General features: G+C 34.7%; 1 long non-coding RNA gene across 1 annotated transcript; it reads right to left on the bottom strand.

Annotated features, from left to right (window-relative positions):
- Positions 1-1,298: 1,298 nt before the first annotated feature.
- On the bottom strand, positions 1,299-11,205 carry LOC149770753 (uncharacterized). Its single transcript, XR_016418476.1, has 2 exons — positions 9,403-11,205; positions 1,299-8,930 (listed from the first exon to the last, which is right to left on the bottom strand). It is a non-coding gene; the product is annotated as an uncharacterized LOC149770753 (long non-coding RNA).
- Between the last annotated feature and the right edge of the window lie 9,923 nt (positions 11,206-21,128).

The raw sequence follows: 21,128 nt of genomic DNA, 5'->3' as shown, positions 1-21,128 counted from the left end.
TCAAGCTAATGACATTGAAATGGAATGCATTTTTGCTATAAAACATGGAGTGGTCCAATCAGAACTTTAAATCTGAGTGCACTATCAGTTATACAAGCAACTGCCTAAGTACCTGACACATAGCACATGCCATTGTTTTTTTAGTGTGTAAACCTAGATGCATCTTGACAGGCATATTGTGGTTTGCTGCCAAAATCACTATGAGTTGTGTTGCTCCATTACCCCTGGGAAAAATGTTATCAGTTGTACAGACCCAGACTATCATTTGTTTTAGATACTATTTATTGATCGACTTTGCTGTCTAAAATTGTCAAACTGAGTTTAAAACTTCCATGAAAATTAAGTTTTTCAATACTATTTAGTTTTTAAAATTGCAACGTTTTTTTTTTAAAATTTTCAATAAAATTTAATTTATCAACAATTTTAGAATTCAAATGCATTTCCAGACAGGCCTTATCTTGTGTTACAATTGTATTTTGACTGCATTGACAAATTCCAGTAATTAAGGAAGATATTGCAAATTTAGTTTTGGTTTCTCAAGAGCACTTGGATCAAAACTGGCACCCTGTGGAACACCAGCACTACACATGTTCTGACAGATGTCACATGTCTTGTTTGCAAGGAAATTCAAAAAGACTTCATGTATAAAGTTGAAATAGATGTGGCATGCAAATATAAGTTTGACTAAAATTGACCATAAAATGTGAGCCTATCGGGAGTCGGGTCACAATTAGTACTTCCATTCAGTACCCATGAATGAAGTTCTAGTGTATTTTTAGAGCATTTTTAGAGCATTTTTTCTTCTCTTATTTTGATGGTGATAGATAAGGTACATTTATGAAGTTTTGGTAGGGATTTAAAGGGTTTTGTTTATTCTTGAGAATATGAGCTTAGGTTGTTATTTTATATATGTATTTTGGTGAAAGTACACAGTGAGTAATAAGGCCTTGGTCATTATCAGGAAGTGAAATATGTGTTCTGTTTACATGCTGCTCTGTTGACAGTCCAGCCTCTCAAAAAAAATGCAGGTCAACCTTTGACAAGAACTTCACCGTGAAGTCATATTTGAAGGTATTTTCGATTAACATATGATTTGTATTGATTGTCACACAAAGGAAAGGTCAGTATTGAGAAATATGTAGAGAACATATAGTAAAATTGATTGTGTTCTATGACCTGTCAGTGCAGTATTGGAGTAAAGTTTAAATTGGTATAAAATCTATATTAATAATGATAGACGCATGATATTTGAATATGTTATGTATATTGACTTTGAAAAATAAGAATGAAATAAAAAATAAAATATTAACTTTTATTTTTAAAAATTATTTTGAAATTTTTAAAAAAATAAAAAAATAAAAATCCCCCTCCAAATGTACATATATAATATTTTTTTGAATGATATTAAATGATATCAGCACGTATATATTTCTACACCATATACAAGCTCCAGTGTTGGATATTTGTTAAATTTTGTCAGAGAAAATATCTTTGTAAGTCAAAATGAGACCTTCATTTAAAATGCATGAAGACAAAATTCTAGTTTGTTTTGGTCATTCAAACTATTTATTAGGGGTCCAAGCAATTAATTATGTGTTTATGATGTTGTCACTTCGTGAGTAACAAACCGCACCAGTGGCCTAGTGGTTAGAGCATCCGCCATGGATGCGGGAGGTCGTGGGTTCGATCCCTGGCCGAGTCATACCAAAGACTTTACAAAAACGGTACTAACAGCTGCCTCGCTTGGCACTCAGTATTAAGAGGTTAGTGTTAGGACTGGTCAGCCTGGTGTCAGGATAATGTGACTGGGTGGGACATCATGCTACATGTCTGCGGCATGTCTGCCCAGTGCTAGACATCACTATAAACTGCCACATTGCAGACATCGTAGCGATATGACTGAAAAATTGTTAAAGCTACGTTACAAATCCAAATCACATCACACACACACATCCTGAGTAACACATAATCTGCTGCTTGTATTGCCTTCAGTAACTGTTTATAAACATAGTTATAATGTATTTAGTGAGAGGACAGAGATGTAAACTTAATACTAATACCTACCCAAGTTCTCTACTAAACCATTTTAAACTGTCCAAGAATGAAATACAGGTCAAAGGGATAAAATATACTTTCTTCAGGTATATGTACCCTTGGATGTAAAAAAAACAACACGAAAATGATGCAAGTTGAACACAAAATGCATTCCATTTTATTGTTCAGTTTGGTTAAGATTGATTGGCGTAGTGCAGCATTGTGGCCTATATGATGTTATGGGGAATCTAATGGTCCATCTTGCTTTATGCATTATTAATTACTAATAATATTTGTTAACTGACAATCTAAAGATTACATAAGAAATATTCAAACAGATTATTTTGATTTAACTTTGTGCAACTGATTACATATCCCACATGAACAAACATCCATATACTTTACAATGTTTGGGATCAAAAGTTCACATTCAGTACATCATATAGGCTGACATTGTACCTATAGTGAATCTGTAAGGCACATTTCTGGCTGTGTGCACTGAAAATATCCCAAAATGTTATTTTCATCATGAATATGCCTATGTATGGTAACATTTCAATTTAGTACATTTACAGAGTGTGGTATTATAGCATCAGCTGATATCTGATTCCATAGAATCATTGAGCTTAATAATTGGTAACCAACACTCTTAAAAATGCACTATAAATGTTCCTTAAAAATGCATGATAAATGTTCAAATTGATCATTTGAATTATGTTTGCACATTTGATCTTAACAAGTACATTGTATATGTCTCACAAATGCAAATTTCCATCCTTGTTTACAAGTTTTGGGGATCAGAATTTCACATTTAGTTGATGATATAGGTTTTTTTGTACCCATAGTCGATCTGTGTGATCACATTTGGCTCTATTCACTTGCAATATCCAAATATTTTTCCCCTCATGAATAGGACTGCTTATAGCCATATATTTGTATTTAGTACATTGTCGCTTGACTTTCCTGTATACTAGTATGTACTAATGTTCGCACCAATGATCAAACCTCACCGCCCCAACATTGCCTTAAACTGCATGATACATAGTCTACCTGATTAGTTATTTAACCTGTAAATGGATACATATACTTCTAGAAACCTGATTTATTTTTAGGATGAATTTATCACTTTAATAGATGGTCATTGATTCACATTTCTGAGTGCCACTCTGTCAAGTTTAATATTTTTGCCCATGCTTGTAACCTTAATGGCATTTTGAAATCACCATGTCTAACACATTTTGACTTCATTTACCTACATCTTACTGTTTTCTAGAATTAAGTGAGACATGTTCTGTCTTTTCAGGTCTAGCTTGGTATCTGGAACAAAATGTTAGAGTTTGATCAGCTTGGAGGCTCTCCAGTAGCCTGATGGTGTTATCAAGGTTTCATAAGGACATGTGCAGTGTACTGCCATAAGTGACCAAGATTAGTTCATATCACTACACTGATATATTAGCGCCTCAAAGACATGGCTTAGGTCTTCATGAGAGAGATTAGCACCATTTTTCATTACGATAGAGCCTCCCTAGAAAATGTATTTTCCTATCCCATTGTTGCCTTTTCAAGTTAATGACATTGAAATGGAATGCATTTTTGCTGTAAAACATGGTAGTGGTCCCATCAAAACTTTAAATCTGAGTGCGCTATCAGTTATACAAGCAACTGCCTAAGTACCTAACATATAGCATTTGCCATTGTTAGTGTGTAAACCTATATGCATCTTGACAGGCATATTGTGGTTTGCTGCCAAAATCACTATGAGCTCTGTTGCTCCATTACCCCTGGGAAAAATGTTATCAGTTGTACAGACCCAGACTATCATTTGTTTTAGATACCATTTATTGATCAACTTTTCTGACTAAAATTGTCAAACTGCATTTAAAACTTGTATAAAAATTCAGTTTTTCAATAATATTTAGATTCTAAAACTGTAATGTTCTTTTAAATTTTCAATAAAATTTAATTTATCAACAATTTTAGAATTCAAATGCATTTCCAGACAGGCCTTGTCTTGTGTTACAATTGGATTTTGACTACATTGAAAAATTCATATAATTAAGGAAGATATAGCAAATTTAGTTTTGGTTTCTCAAGAGCACTTGGTCCAAAACTGGCACTCTGTGGAACACCAGCACTACACAATTTTTGACAGGTGTCACATGTCTTGTTTGCAAGGAAATTCAAAAAGACTTCATGTATAAAGTTGAAATAGATGTGGCATGCAAATATAAGTTTGACTAAAATTGACCATAAAATGTGAGCCTGTCGGGAGTCAGGTCACAATTAATACTTCCATTCAGTACCCATGAATGTAGTTCTAGTCTATTTTTAGAACATTTTTCCCTCTCTTATTTTGATGGTGACAGATAAGGTACATTTATGAAGTTTTGGTAGGGATTTAAAGGTTTTTGTTTATTCTTGAGAATATGAGCTTAGGTTGTTATTTTATATGTGTATTTTGGCGACAGTGCACAATGAGTAATAAGGCCTTGGTGATTATCAGGAAGTGAAATATGTGTTCTGTTTACATGCTGCTCTGTTGACAGTCCAGCCTCTCAAAAAATGCAGGTTATCCTTTGGCGAGAACTTCACCATGAAGTCATCTTTAAAGGTATTTTCGATTAACATATGATTTGTATTGATTGTCACACAAAGGAAAGGTCAGTATTGAGAAACAAATGTAGTGAACATATAGTAAAATTAATATATTGTTTGTCCAGATGCTATTTTTGGGGCAAGTATTGATTGTCACGCACCAGTTATAGTGCAAACAAGATTGCCCACTCAAACCAACGATTTTCAAGATTCTTCACATTGATCACTGACCTGGGAGGTGGCCATTTTTGTGTTGCTATGTAACTGGATCCAATAAACGGGTGATAGAGAGGGAGAGAGATAAACATTGACCTGGCCACATCTTTCGAGAGTCCAACCCTATCCTGCATTGGTGTATTTCTCCAACATTTCAAGAACCTTTTCAATGCCTCTGCCAATTTCATAGCCGATGGCGCTATTCTCTGTGCATTTCAGGATCACACGGACACCACTGTGAGTCCACGGAGTAGCAGTTTTGAATCCATCTTTGTCACGACTAAAGAGCATAACTACGAGCTTTGAGATCATTGTCTGCTTTGACCCCAGTATGACCAAAGTTTAACAAAAATGCTGCTATTCTGGGAATTGACTCTGTTAGCAGTTACTGAGAGTCTTTTGCTGGTTTGTAGGTGAACTGAATAATGGCCAAATGAGTTTCCAACTCACCAGTTTGCTTCTGAAATTTGAATTCGGTCACTCGTGATTGTTGTGATCCTGCCCGAATATATTCAGTTGCATTTGTGCTGATAGCAGATGCACGACAACCAGTTTGTTCTTCATCAGCACGAACACTATCATAATGTTGTCATTTCTAGGGTATTCGAGTATTGTTCTTGCACGCACATTTTTTAGATATTTATATCATTGGTGATGGTGGTGCCAGTAATAGTTATTGATTCAGCACAAAGGTGTGACTCAATAATACTAGCATGTGTATGTATACCGTGCTGCTGTGCGAGGCTTCTTAGCTGCAATGCGGCAGGTGTGCTTATATGAAGGGCAGGGACAAGTGTTTTCCTAATTAGGATATTGTGTAGATGGCTTGTTTGATTTTTGGTATTGTGTCAGAATCAAGAACTGTGATCACTTCATTCCTGATGACTATATTTATCTATTTCTGTTCTATTGTTCTTTTGTTTTGATATCCCTTTGTGAAGGTACATGGGCGGCAACATGTTTATGTGGTTTTAATTTCTGTCTTAGTAAATTAATAATATTACCAAACAGATCCACAAGGTTGGCAAGGCTGGTTACATAATTTGATCCGATGCCAAATTTCAGGTCGGATGGTGACCACAGACCTTCAGGTAGTATGTGCGTGTGTATTCTGCAGTACTCGCATTGGCATTATCTGCTGCAGATATTGCATTTTCCAAAGAAGGTTGCTTTGAATTTGTTGCGTCCCAATACCACGATGCGTTTGCCTTCCAATACCATGTACTTCCTATTTACTACTGTTTATCTATTTGACAAAATAATTTTATATTTTTTATTTTAGCAGCACTCTCTGCTTCTACTCATCATAGCGAACACAAAGTTGTAAATCAATGCTTGCCACGATAATTGACCACGCATATCTCTGAGTAAAAAGCATAATAATTTTTCGGTGCTTAAGTGAGGATATGTGACTTCATTCTACTGATGAGAGGTCATTATCTTTTCCTCGGTGCACTTAGTGTAAAAAATGAGCAAGGCATTTTTTTCTTGCTCCATGTTGAAACAAAGAATATAAAACTGACAGAGCTATTCCAAGCTCTTTTTTCAAAGAAGTCAAGGTCAGGAACGTGCATTGAGATCAATATCTTTGTTGGGTCTGATAAACCCTGGTCTGATTTTATTTTGGAAACACATTAAACGTTCATTTCAGAAGATTCAGTATCACTTACTGGCGATCATGCCAAGGCATCCCCATTAAAATTGTAATGTACACAGAAGCTACTCAAAGTCTTTGTTAATAGGTACTCTGACTGTGTCTGAATAATACTCTTCTTCTAGCGAAATCTTATTATTCATTTGGGAAGAGTGCAACATTATTAACGATCGTATCCATTGTCAAAACCTGTCATCAGACTTAATCTCAGAACCAATGACTGTCAGAACAGCGACCTCTTTACCAATCATAGGAATTCATATATTAATAGGCAATGGTCTAAATGGGTATTAGGTCGTGTTTAATCCACCTGTAACTGAAAAGTCTGGTTGGAACATAAACTTAATTAAATCGATATTGAAACCGCTAATTTGTATCCTGCTTGTACAGTTATCAGAGCTATGTTTACTTCAAGATGTTCTGTATCTTAATGCATTACACGTTATTGGTGTACAGGGCAAGTAACATTATCACCAAGTATCTTATTCAGCGACATGATGATATTTCATATATATATATATATATATATATATATATATATATATATATATATACAGGCAAGTTGCACCTCCCAAATATTCTGATGGTAATGACTCCTGATCTATCTGTTGGTGTCTCTGTCAGTCTGCCTGCCAATATATCTGTCCATATATATATATATATATATATATATATATATATATATATATATCTGTGTATGTCTTTGTGTGTGTGTGCTTGTACATGTGTGGGTGTACTTGTGTGATTTCGTGGGTCTGTGTATTTCTTCTGAAGATAATAGGTGAAAAGTAAATATTTATAACTTAACTAACTAGATGTAATCCTGTGTATGGTTACAATTTAAAAAAAAAAAATCATTGGTTACAATTTTTTAAAAACAAATATTCATTTTTTGACACCAGTCATTACGACAAAATCGGGCTTAAGTAGAATGATTTGTAGACAATTTACTGCTGGGCCTCTGAAGGTATACCTGTATAAGGCAATCCAGAAGGACAGATTATAAAAGACACCGTAATCAAATAAGACCTATGGTTTATTTGAATATGTTAATTACAATAGAATTAATTATGTGTTACTTGTGTTTGCGTATGCGATCTAATTTCTGATTTACTTAATTACATATTCATTATAATATAATTGATTCACTTTGAATGTCAAGCATAACATAGGGACCGCTCCGGTGGTCTAGTGGTTAGAACGTCCACATCGGATGCGGGAGGTCGTGGGTTCGATTCCCTGCCAAGTCATGCCAAATTCTTATAAAAATGGTATTAACAGCTGCCTTGCTTGGCACTCAGCATTAAGAGGCTAGTGTTAGGATTGGTCAGGATTATTTGGCTGGGTGGGACATCACACTACACATCTGCGGCATGATGCCCCAGTGCTAGACATCACTATAAACTGCCACACTGCAGACATCGGAGTGATATGACTGAAAAATTGTTAAACCTACATTACAAATCCAAATCACACACACACACACACACATGCACATACCATAGGAAGCATTTCAGGGTACATGAATGTTACAAGTATTCATAAAATACAGATTCCCTATTTAAAGTATTAACCGGAATGGAATTTTTTTTTTATCAATTACACATTCATACATTTTGGTATCACAATTGTATGTTCATTATAAATAGCACAGTTCAGTAAATATAATACAGATTTCAGACACTCAAAAATAGTGTTATCATATAATATAGGAGTATATAATTTGGTGGAATAATACACACTGCATGAAGTTAAGATACCCGTAACACCATGTACAAATATGACCAATCATTATACTCCCCTGTTTCAGCTGGTATCTTTTTGGACTTGTTGATCCATGACGTCACATTCAGCAAACTTGTATGTATGGATTGTAAAATATGAATAATATATGCACGACGGTAATATTATCTAGATTTAAGTACAACACATTAGCTGTGATCATTTGTAGACACACTGCAGCATACGTTAATAACAAATTATATTCAAATTGAACAAAGGGTGCTACTATTGTCAAGCATTTCAATCATAATCAGACAGGTTTATGTAATTAGAATATATCCACATTTTCCACCACTACACTACAATTGATTAATGTTACACATTATAAAGTCATTTCTTAAATATCAACCTTTAAGTTTGTGTCAGTTTTCTAAACTAACAAAATCACTTTTCAACACCATAAAACCCCTAATTAATAATGTAATGCAATCTAACTACTAATTATTAATGCATGTATTCCATCAATACTAAGAACTGCAACAAACAAGAAATCTTAAATAAGCATACTTTCTAACAATATGAGCTTCTAAAATAAACAGTTTAATATTTCATTTATTTTATTTACATCATGCACATATATTTTATTTGGGGAATTGTCTCGTCCAATTTTGTAATGATCTCTTCACTCTGTATGAACCATCCAGAAAAACTGAAAAGAAGGAGAATACATATGACAAATCATAAAATAGTTATTATTCCCATCTGACCATTACAAAAGCACAAATACAATTTGTCTGTCTTATTATATTGGAACGACTTTGAAAAGTTATTTGATATGCCCATACAATCCAAATAATCATATTTTGTGCGTATGGAAGTTATTTGATTATGTAAGACAGAGTATGACATGTTGTTTTTTTCATGTTTGTGTATATTTAGCTCCTTTAGATGTATAATTTTCTAAGGCAGGATTGGTCATATTTATTTCAATAGTATTTCCATAAGATATTGAAAAGATAGGTCACAATGACAAGCATAACAACTAATGAAACAGAGTTGACCAATCATGCGAATAGAATCATAAATATTTCATCTATGCAGATGTGTTTGTTATTATTTGAGAATATGCTCTTTTATGTAGATTTTATAATTGTTTCCAATCCCACAAAGAATTATTTTACCATTAGAAATGTATGATTTCATTTACTCCCACCACATTTGCAGCGATAGCCAATACTCCAGTATGAATGATTCCATCCCTGACACTTGGTGCACTGAAACAAGAAAGGGAATAGTTTCTAACACAGACCTTAATAGGTCCAACATTGTTGATTTTACCTATGTGTATCTGTGTGTATGTGTGTGGGTGTGTGTATGTGTTATAGAGAGAGAGTTTGTCCGTTAATGCTGACAGGCGTAGTATAATTGGAAGAGTAGTTTTTAATTGAAAGGCAGAGTCGATAACCCATTTAGATGTGGGAAAACGCTCGAATACACACAGCGCTTCAACAGCGATATGCCACATATCCGGCAGGTCCTCGTATTTCCCCTTTAATAAAGCGACGATAAAATACTCAGTCAAAGCTATCATTTCAAAAATGAACAACTGTATCTGGCGGAACAAGCCTTTATGTTCTTCCAACTTGAGGATGCCAAGGAAGCGCTAGCTTGGCTTTGTCATCATGAGTAAATCAAAACTGGACAATGGATGAGGCTCTACTCTAGATAAAATTTGCTATGACAGCTGGATAATTGAGGACCTTTTCATTTTTGGTACGCGATTCTCATCTGTGTGAAGGCATGCAACGAAACACCCTTTTCCCGATCCATTCAGGATGGGATTCCGATGGTTCTGAATGCAGTTTTTGCAATCATCATAGCCAACGGCACTGAAGTCTATGACTTCTCTTTTGCATTTAAGTCACCTGTGACTTTGATAACTTTAATATTATTGAGATGTGTTTTGTAATGTCAAGTTGCACCGAATCGATTAACCTGTCTCTGAAATTATAACGGCTGGCCATCTCTAGTTAACTTTAGCGAAGAATGTTTCACTGTGACCCCACATGTATTTCTTATTACTCTCTTCATCTTTGCAAACTGGTTTTGGCTAAGGTCGAAAGAAACTTTGTGATTTAGCATTGTATCTAAATGTACTTTATAAATACGAATTTGTAAAAAACATTTAAAATTTGGAAAACATAACTAGGTTTAGAATGGCGCATTAATTAATCACATCCGATCACATGAAACCTCCAACAGTAGTGTATAATTGATATACGACCACAGCATGTCATAGGCTGATATGCCATGATTTATTTCGAAGTCAGGCGACCATTTATTTGATGTGTTCCTGATGATCATTTAGCAGTGTTACAACTCTATGATCATTAACTCTGTAATAGAAACATGCAAAACCAACAGTTGTAGCAAACTAACAAAAATAATGTATTGCCCAAATAATGCATAGTGAAGAATCGAAAGACACAAACATTATTGTGAATTAAGTCCTAAATAATTCTAAATGTTTTATCTCAAGTCAGAAATAAAAAATCCGAATGAAGTCAAGTAGTATTGAATGTTCAGATAAGGCTCAATGATTTGATGCACAATGTCCCAATAATCATAACGGTAGTTCTTAAATCCAAAAGTAAATCAGCATTTTGGAATTATCTAATAAATAATTTAAATAAATAGTTCTAGTCAAATTATATCTGAGCACAATTTAACTTTGCTAACATATTCCCAAGTAACGATATTAAGCAATAATTAAATATTTGTTTACAAAATCTTTTTTATACACAAACTGTCACCTAACCTACAACGCAGCAGAATGTTTTGGAAACCTGAGCATTTGTAATAGAAAATAAAAATCACTAATTCATACATAAGGCTATCGCTTGAATTTAATGTTAGTGAACAGTAAACAGTTTGTTTACCACACGTAATCACTGCAAAAGCCATGTAGGCAAAAAATACCTATGGTCAAGTAGGCAACAACTGTACCCTCAATCACGGACAAAGGTCAAGCATTCCTTATGAATTATATATATATATATATATATATATATATATATATATATATATATATATATATATATATATATATATAGTAATGAAACTTTCGACACTCATAACTTATCTAATATCACTTTCATATACATCTCTTGGCCGTTGCCCCGAGCCATATTTTGACCCCCCCCCAAAAAAAAAAAACCACGTGCTTTGGTGCACAGACATTTATTACTTATTGGCCATGAAGCCTTTTCAACGTTGTAAGAAAAGACAGATTGATTAATGTCATGATCCCATCAAGGCAATACACGCCCCTATGTACCAAAAAAACTTGTAATTATGATATACTTGTCATCATGGCTTTGTCACACAACATACATATCGCAAATCTGACAAGCGTTCGGACGTGTAATGGTCGAACCACAATCACTGGTACTTTCAGTGTGGAGAAAAGAAGTGTACGCTTGTGAGAATATATGGAATAGTAATGTTAGAGCAACAACGTATCTCATCGGAACAGTACATACGAGTCATTAAGGTGGACACACCACATTCATGTCTGTGTTCTTGTCTTCAGCAGTAATGCTAATATTAAATAGTGAATATAAACACTAGCATTGAATAGAACAATAACTAGCAAATTTGGAAAGCAATATAATTTTAATTTTCCTAATTATGGTGTTTCATAGGAATATTTCAAGTAAAGATGAGAAACGACAAATACAGTGTATGAAAAGTTCCACAAAATAAAGACAGACGCAAACACATTATGTTTGATAAGCGTTTATGAGACTATCCGTGCCTGCCAACCATACACTGAAATACATGTCATTTATATTATCGATATTTTATAAATATATATAATAAGAGAAAGAGATGGCTAGAGAGATTTATAATTGTTATGAGCTAACCATGACTGAGTTTCCTACAACCTAATTGGTTATAAACAGTCATGTGAGTTTTGTGCAATGGTACCTTCTGCAGACTACTCCAAGTTCCTTGTTTATATGTCATGACTTGGCCAATAAGCTATATCCAATTTGCAAACAGTGGATAATTACCATGTTTGATCCACGAAAGTGATGTTTGTTTTATTCGACTTTCATTTTATGTAAATCCCTTATCGCACGGTTCCTTATTTATGATTGGAGTTGTCCGTGATTTTTATTTCCGCTAACACAGCATCGAACTCACCCATGCTAATTATGTGAGCCTCGATACCCACCGAATACAATTAACTAATCGTGTTGAGACAACCATGTGCTACTGGAAGCAGGTTTTCATAGACACATGCTAGTGAATGTAATCGTATTGAAATTAATTAGTCACCGGTTACAATCGAGAAACCCCGACAAAAGTTTTGATTGGCTCACATAGAGCAATTGATGTTTGTGTTAGTAGAGCAACATCAAGTGAAAGAGTTTCTGTTTCAGCAAGACAGCAATCAGCATCTACAACCAAGAATTACATTTCTACTTAATAGATAGCGTGGTTCTTTTGGTTATTTCATCTCGCAGCTGTTTTTCCACTCCGATTATTTTTTTGTACATCAGCAACATTAAGGGTCCATCATAATTATTTTTAATAATAATATAATCCCGGACTTCACGACCATCTCCAGACACAGCACACCCAAGTACAATACGCACACGCTCTTCTAGCCAATTATTCGTGTTTTGTTTTTTCCCCACTGTTATAACAGTCAAAAGTTATAGAAAATCTCTTCTTGGGAAATATTTAAATCTATAGCAATTATGCGTTCTGTCGGTTTAGCACCCCCTCATTTAGAAAGCACACCTGACCTTTTGCATTTATGATAATTTTTGTCAAATATTTATTACCAGAACAAGTGCGTCCTTGTTGAACAACAGCCTTTATCATTGGCTTCTTAAATGAATCAATGTTGGCTTAAGACACTCGTCTTTAAACATATCTGGGTGGATACAGCAGTAAATACTACTTCACCATTGTATAAAAAATCCCGGAGATTTTCGCACATTGTGACACAGATAACGATTAATCATTTTGATGTGCTAATGCGATGATTCCAGTCTTGTCTGGATATGGTAGTTCTATACCATGGCGATCCCAAGGGTCAATTTCTATTCGGTTCTTAACATGATTATATTTCATTGTATTCGAGGAACTGATAACCCCATTATGTCGCAGTGGAACAAAATTATCATCAAAATTAGCAAGATAATGTTACGTCATCAATCACTTTGTCGGTAAATTCCTCAACCCCATCACCTCGGTCAGAATTCATTACTTATATAGAAAGATAATTCTAATATTAAGCAGAAATACCAAATAATGTTAAGTAGCCAAATGAACAAGTGTGAAATGTTACTTCAAACTGAATTTCATCTTTAGCTTACAATGATAAATAATTTGTATAGGTAAAAAGGATGTAGCACCGATGTTGGTTTCTTAACGAATTAGTATTCTTAGATCAGGCCTATTATTTATCAATGCTGGTACTGGACTCCATCCATTATAATAACAGGCTATGATAAATATATACGATACAGACTCGTGCGTCGTTAAGATGTGAAATTCAGGTTTATTCAAACCATCTACAGTATTAACAAGTTGATTTTAATTCAGTTTTGGTCCTCTTCTTACCTCACAGCAGTTTAACGTAAACTGAATTTCCTCTTTGCCTAACAATGATAAATATTTCATATAGGTAAATGAGGTTTTATCATCCATTATAATATCAGGCTATGATAACTATATACGATCCAGACGATAGCGTCGTTAACATGTGAAATTCAAGTGTATTCAAATCATCTACACTATTAATGATTCGACTAGTTGCTGATTTAAATTAAAGTTTTGTCCTGTTCTTACATCGTCAGAAGTTTACCGTAAAACATAAATGAACCTACCATACCTGTAGATGCTGTCATGTTAGCAATTTGTTAATGCACGTATTGCTTTGCTGTAGAATTAGTATCATCAACATATTTTTTGATATAAACAATCGACATGGAAGAGTCATTGATTCCACCTTTTTCAGTGACTTCAGCCAGGTTGTATACGACAGCGCCTTTTAAGTTGACCAATAATATTTTGAATGTCCACCTTAGACGTTTTAAGTTTGCCAGTGTAATCTTTGCTGGATCAGGACCTACAACAACACGACCAGAAAAGTCAGACAAATCCGCATTGGAGGCAAGTCTGTTCAGACCCACACCATCGAACAGAGTAACGACCGTAAATGACAATATTAATTTTGTATAATAATTAACATACTTTAATGTGGAATCGATAAGTGGACTGCTGAGTGTATTCAAGTGCATTTAACGCTACAACCACAAGATGACTACACATTGACCTGTCCAACCGTGTTTGTACTGTCATAGTTGAATAAAACAGCGGTTGTTAACCATTCTTCGTTTAATAATTAAAAGCTTCATCTGGTGGTGCTAGTCCATAGGATTAAAAATATAAACTATTTTGAGGTGTTACCAAATATGCATCCCAGTGTGCGCCAGGTCATTTTGCCTAATTCCGGTTGAAATTATCGGATGAACGTATGTGTGGCAGCATCGATGTGAGCTCATTTCGAACAAATACACCGCGAAAATGTTTGATGTTACCATCAAGAGTACATCCTGATAATCAAAGACTTAGTCTTTTCCATACGACCACCAACCGCTTTTTTTTGCGCCATCCAAGATACAGTCATGACAGCATCTGACGTCGCAACTTTGCTACCTCAGAAGCCGAGGCTGCCAACAATGCTTGCTGCACGACATATAAATATTTCACCAATCTCTTGCATTTGTGTCACCTCAGATTTAGATGTTTCATTGTTAATGAGGTAATGTTTTGGTTGATTCATTAAAGTGAGCGAGTTGTGTTTGGTTCAACCACTCGAGGACATTTCCAGTTAATTTTGCTGAAGAACGTTTTAGTGTGATCCCACAATCATTTTTATTTGAATTCTTTGTTGTTTTTGTCAAGGTGAATGTCACCAAGATTTACTTTTAATTCTTGATTAGGTACTACTTAAATATGTAGCATGTTTCATTGTTAATATTACGTAGTTTAAACACATACATAAATGGCCTTCATTCGGTGACCAGCCCCCTCCTGTAAGAGTATTGTTGATATGTATCGCAGCATAACGTCTCGAAATAATAACGCCATGTGGAAGTGCACCAACACTAGTACTGAAGTACATTTAAACAGCGCAGTGCCCGAACAACTCTAGATGCACTAAAGAAAAGTAATAAATGAGGTACAATGTATTAAACTCTTTGTTACGAAATCTGTAGACAAAAGTCGCTGTTTTGGTACCGGTTCAGATACGATCGGATTTGGATATGCACATGAAATATGACTGGCATCCATATAGTTAAGCTGACTTTCTTCACAACGTTCCTCATGACCGTCCAGTCACTTGCAAGTGGCAAAACAACATTTTGTTAAGCTCTTTTTATAGAGTTATACTTTGGAAAGTAATGAACACGTGTTGCTGTGCAGTAAGACCATGTTGTGTGATTATTTGTCATTTAGATTGTCCCTAATACGATTTGCTGGCTCTAATGTCCTGGTATGTGCCAGTGTTGATGTAGTTCCTGACTGCATCAACGATAACGACATGATTCTCTAGTCAGTGAAAGGGTTACCGGAGGCATCCACAAATTCAATACTGAGATATTTGTAATTAACACATCCCGTACATCAAATGTCATCGTTTGGGTTGGTCTTAAGTAATAAGGTGTCCATATGTTTAGCTGAAAAAATAACATAGAAAACATTTCTACTAAACCTAAATATGTGAAGGAGAGGAATTGCACACGAAAACCTAAATGAACCACCAATGAGTTTTGATCGACACTGAGCAAAACCAAGTTTGAGATTTCGGTTGGGTCTAGACATCAAAGGGCGGCGGCAGCAGGTCTGGTAACCATACCAATATGATGACAGTTGTATGGTCTATTATCTGCATGACCAGTTGTATGTTTGGCAAAACATCGTTGTTTGGCCAGCTGTTCTCGAGTAATAAGTACTGTATCTGGCGAGTCCAAGAATCATTGTGGCTACCTCTACGTTGTCAATAATTGATTGTGTTTCCTTTCCATCGATGGAACAATGTGCACTGTTAAATAACGTCATGATAGCATTGCTGACAAATTCAATTTGGATAATGGCATTGCTTTCAATCAATTTGGAAGAAAGCGTCACCATTGTTTATACATTATTGATCTTATTTAGCACCTTCTTACATACATCTCGCTTTCTGAATCTACACTCCATTGCCAGATTTGACATCACTGAATCGAACAATCGTTATTCCACCAGCTGGTATTATAGGATAGGGTTATATGACGAGCATAAGACTTCACTAAAACTAAACGCGATTCTGCTGTTGAAAGATCGAAGTAGGAAGAAGGCGAGAACAACGAAAGCTATGATAAGTTCCATTCACAATATTAATGATAAAAAAAGATTAGCTTATGTAACGACCATTTTAATTAAAATGATCATAAGACATTCTACATGATAACTGGCATGACCCGCTTTGAATCTCTAATATTATGCTACTTTATAAAGAATTGAAGATGTTTGGCTATCGGAGATGAGGCTTTATATTCTGCCACAGTAAAGAGACACAAGAAAGTAAAAAGACACGAGCTACCTAACACGAATGCTTTCTTGGTGAATTCCTCCGATTAGATTACATAAATAAATGCAATGAACTGACAAAGAACAGCGCAAATCCAGTTCCTAACAATCCTAAGCGTTTTCAAATCTAAATTAATCTTTATCAAAGGCAAATACAAAGCAGGAGAAGACAAACAAACAAACGTCAAACAAATAAATAAACGGAAAACGCGTTGAGGTTACACAATTGTACACGATTATTACTACAGGGATAAAAACGTGACATTTTTATATTTCAAGTTGCTGGCTTCAACTTGATGCTGACAGTTTTCCACCTTTTATCGTCACAGGGACCATGATTACTAGAGTGTTCTTGGTTAGTGATTGACTTTAGCTTTCCCCTGACTTAGATGTATTTGAGGTGTTTTGGTCCCCGGAATCCCAATATAGGTTTGTTCGGGATGATGAACTTGAGTGTGGAAAACGAATTCACGATGGGCCAGTGTTTCCGAATGATTTCCTTGCTTTGGTATTGTACGGATGGTAGGTCAAGATAAATTGCATCCGATCAACCGAGTTCTTTCCATAGTATTTTTGTATGTCATTCCGGTTCGTTTGTTTAGCCCTTTGGGCTGCTCCAATTATTTGTCTTTGTTTCGTAGACACGGTTAAGCAGCGGTTCAGATAACACCTCAGATCTTTTTTGAAATGTTTCATCGTCGGAGCAAATTCTTTGTATCCCAAGAGCCTGGTTATAGGAATGTTCCGAATGCGGTGTTTTTTGATGACAACTGGGTGGTGATGATACTGGTGTTTATGAGTTGGTTTTGAGTAGATGACTATATTAAGTTTGTTTTGGCAACAAGGCTAAGACAAAGACATGATAGCGGAGGTAACACAAAGGGCCAAGCCTAGCACCGACGATATTCAGATTCTGTACATACGATGCAGGGTTCAGTGCATTGTAAAGGACTCTACTTCTCCACTTGATTTGTATTCCATGTATTCCATATATATATATATATATATATATATATATATATATATATATATATATATATATATATATATATATTAGAGGTACGTGATATAACAGGTATACCGTTTTTCCGCGTCATCTTTCTGTGGTAACCACAACGGTATATTTATGGTATCGTTAATTCGGTAATTTATGTCAGCAAAGTATATATGTACATTGACTAAGACAATTTTTGTCGTATAAGATGTTTTCATTTGCCATCATAAACTAATATATTATTTTGTTGGCTTTACAACACATCTGCATTTGTTATAGTTTAATTTTAAATGTTTTGGAAATATACTCATACTTTTTAAATTTGAATCATACGTACAAAGGTGATCATATGTGCGCACCATTAATGATAGATTTGATTCGCGTTACTTTGTCAATATTGATACCGAATGTTATTAACGATATATGAGAGAAATCCAACATTTTGAAAAATTTTGAGATCAGAAAGGAGAAATATCTCATTATCTGTTAAAGTTATTTGCTAGTTCGTAGTCATTTAGTGAATACATGTATTATTCTGTAAAACCTAGAATCACTTTAGATTTTCAAGAGAACGACTGTCTTATGTTTGAATTATACGTCTTTTCACTAGTCTACCAAATATTGTATTGTTCCATGAGCTGGTTCGTTTTGTTTACCGGCCCTATCTGATAAACATCTTGCACACATATTAGCATCTTACCCAAGGTTTTCCAGCCAATTATATAAATAGCGTAGTCAGTAAATCTTAGACTTCAGTTCCAAGCCTTATTTTTACCGGGTATCAATTATAGTGTAAGTTTAATCATCCCGGTTTAGTTACAGTTTTCGATTACAACGTAAACAACATTTAATATAAATATAGCAAATTATTGTTATAGAATGTATTGACACTTCATTTAAAGGTGATTGGCGCACCGATTTCTTTCGAGCTGACATTTGTCTCGATTCAGTTAATAGAAATAAAGTACTGATATTTTGTTTGAATTAAAGCAATGTTTCTTATTGCTATTTGAGACCCGGAATATTTTTACAAAGAATCTGACATCTATCTCAGCAAATGAAATCCAAGATTCTTAATGTAATTGTCGAATATATCGCGGTGTATTTTGAAATAAATATGTATAAATCTGCACACCGCGGGAACAAAATGTTCCATGGTACTCTTTGTGTATGTGAGTATACCTCTCGACGACGAAAGAAACACACAAATTCCTCTAGATACGCGTCAAACGTTACTTCTGTTCATACCATACACATGTCTAAATAGTATAGTATGTCAAATGTTAGAAAATAGCAATGAATCTTCGTCTCCGTCTTATATCACATTATAAAGGACGAATTGAATTTCAGCAATATCTTACCAAAGTTTCATGTTTTGCTCCGATGCTGTCTGAATGATTGTGAAGATCAGGTATATTTACTTACTTTATGTCAGGACGAATGTTGATCATAAATGTAGACACTTACCATCTGAAATGAAGTAAGTCATACAATTAGTGCTATGTCATGAATGTAGATACTTACCATCTGAAATGAAGTAAAATATTCAATTTGTGCTAGATCAGTATCAAGACGCACTTTGCTATGAGTAGGTGTGATTTTTCCGATTGTCATTGATATTCAATACAGTATACGTCTATTCGGTGCCGATGTTAGGTTATTGACTGTGGAAGGCCCAAATCTTTACATCTGCGTTCTGGGGGAGACATAAATTAAGTTAATTTGTGTGCCGATCATCAATTAGTGGATTTAATTCCAACATAGCCAGCGCAATGACGTCCCAACGGAAAAAGACCCTCCGCATTATTAACTATACGAGGTCAAATAAACACAGTGACATATATATATATATATATATATATATATATATATACATTTACACACACACACACACACATATATATATATATATATATATATATATATATATATATATATATATATATATATATATATATATATATATATATAGTAGACATGTCCATCAAATGCATTTCAGACTTTGAAAATAAAATTCAAGTGAATATCGTTATGTCTGCTTTATTTTCACGTTTTTATGATATCTTCGGGTTAGAAAATAATATTTGGGATAAATACATTACGCATGTAGCAATGGACAGAAATATTTACAAGCTAATTCAGACCAATTGTTCTGGGGTCAGAATACCTATGCTACTATTCTGGAAGAAAAGCGAAACGAAAGGAAATTCATTAAAATTGTTACTAAAAAAGATGCAACATTAAAAAAGTGCATATTGGAAATCTATGTTGAGGTATTATTTCAATGTTTTCCTATGCGCTAAATAACATAAATGTACATTGTGCAAACATCGAACGATGAAATGACCTTCCCAGGGCAAACTGTGATCAAACTAGGTTTTTGTCAAATTATTTTGTGGAAGGGGTATATGTCTCCTTTAGATATTCACAATGTTTTTTTTTTTTAATGTATGCATTTACACTTAAATGTGACCATACAAACACCACCATCATATGCTATGCAAGTGAAATTTTAGCACAAATTTAAAAACGAGATAACGACTAGGTTGTAGCTTACTAAATGATGATTTTTCAAGACTTATTCGTCAATAAACGATAGTTGCTCAAGCAGTATAATAGAAACCACGAACCAGTTTAACCTCTCCAGTGGTCTAGTGGTTAGAACTTTAGCCTCGGATGCGTGATGTCGTGAGTTCGAATCCAGGTCAATTCACATCAAAGGCTTATAAAAATGGCACTAACAGCTACCTCGCTAGGCGCTAAGCATTAAGAGGTTAGTGTTAGAACTGGTCGTCCTGGTGTAAGGATAATGTGACTTGGTGGGACATAATGATACATGTTTGTGGTGCGATGCCCCATTTTAGATATCAATTTAAACTTCCACACTGCAGACATAGTAGCGATATGACTGATACATTGTTAAGGCAACGTTAAAATCCAAATCACACACACACAGAGTTTCGTTTAAATTTATCAAGATGAATTATTATTAGCAAAGTTAGTAATGGACAATTCCTGACGAATGTGTGAAGCCAGTTATAAGATAATTAAGTGTGGTCCAAAAATGAGTGATAACAAGTAAGATATTTTCCTAATCCTCCTATACATATAGCCATTCTGATTCTGGAGTACCCACGGTTGCCAAATCTGAAAGTCGAAATTAAGACGAAATAATTTAAATGTCAGTTATCTGCAAATAAGAGCGTACGAGAACATCCGGTCATCCGTGGCACTGACACAAGATATGTGCCAGAAAGC

Source organism: Sinohyriopsis cumingii, unplaced genomic scaffold (genome assembly GCF_028554795.1).
Source record: "Sinohyriopsis cumingii isolate HCF-2022 unplaced genomic scaffold, ASM2855479v2 utg002414l, whole genome shotgun sequence".
NCBI classification, from domain to species: domain Eukaryota; kingdom Metazoa; phylum Mollusca; class Bivalvia; order Unionida; family Unionidae; genus Sinohyriopsis; species Sinohyriopsis cumingii.
The sequence above is the reverse complement of the archived record's forward strand: the minus strand, read 5'-3'. Positions and strand labels throughout refer to the sequence as shown.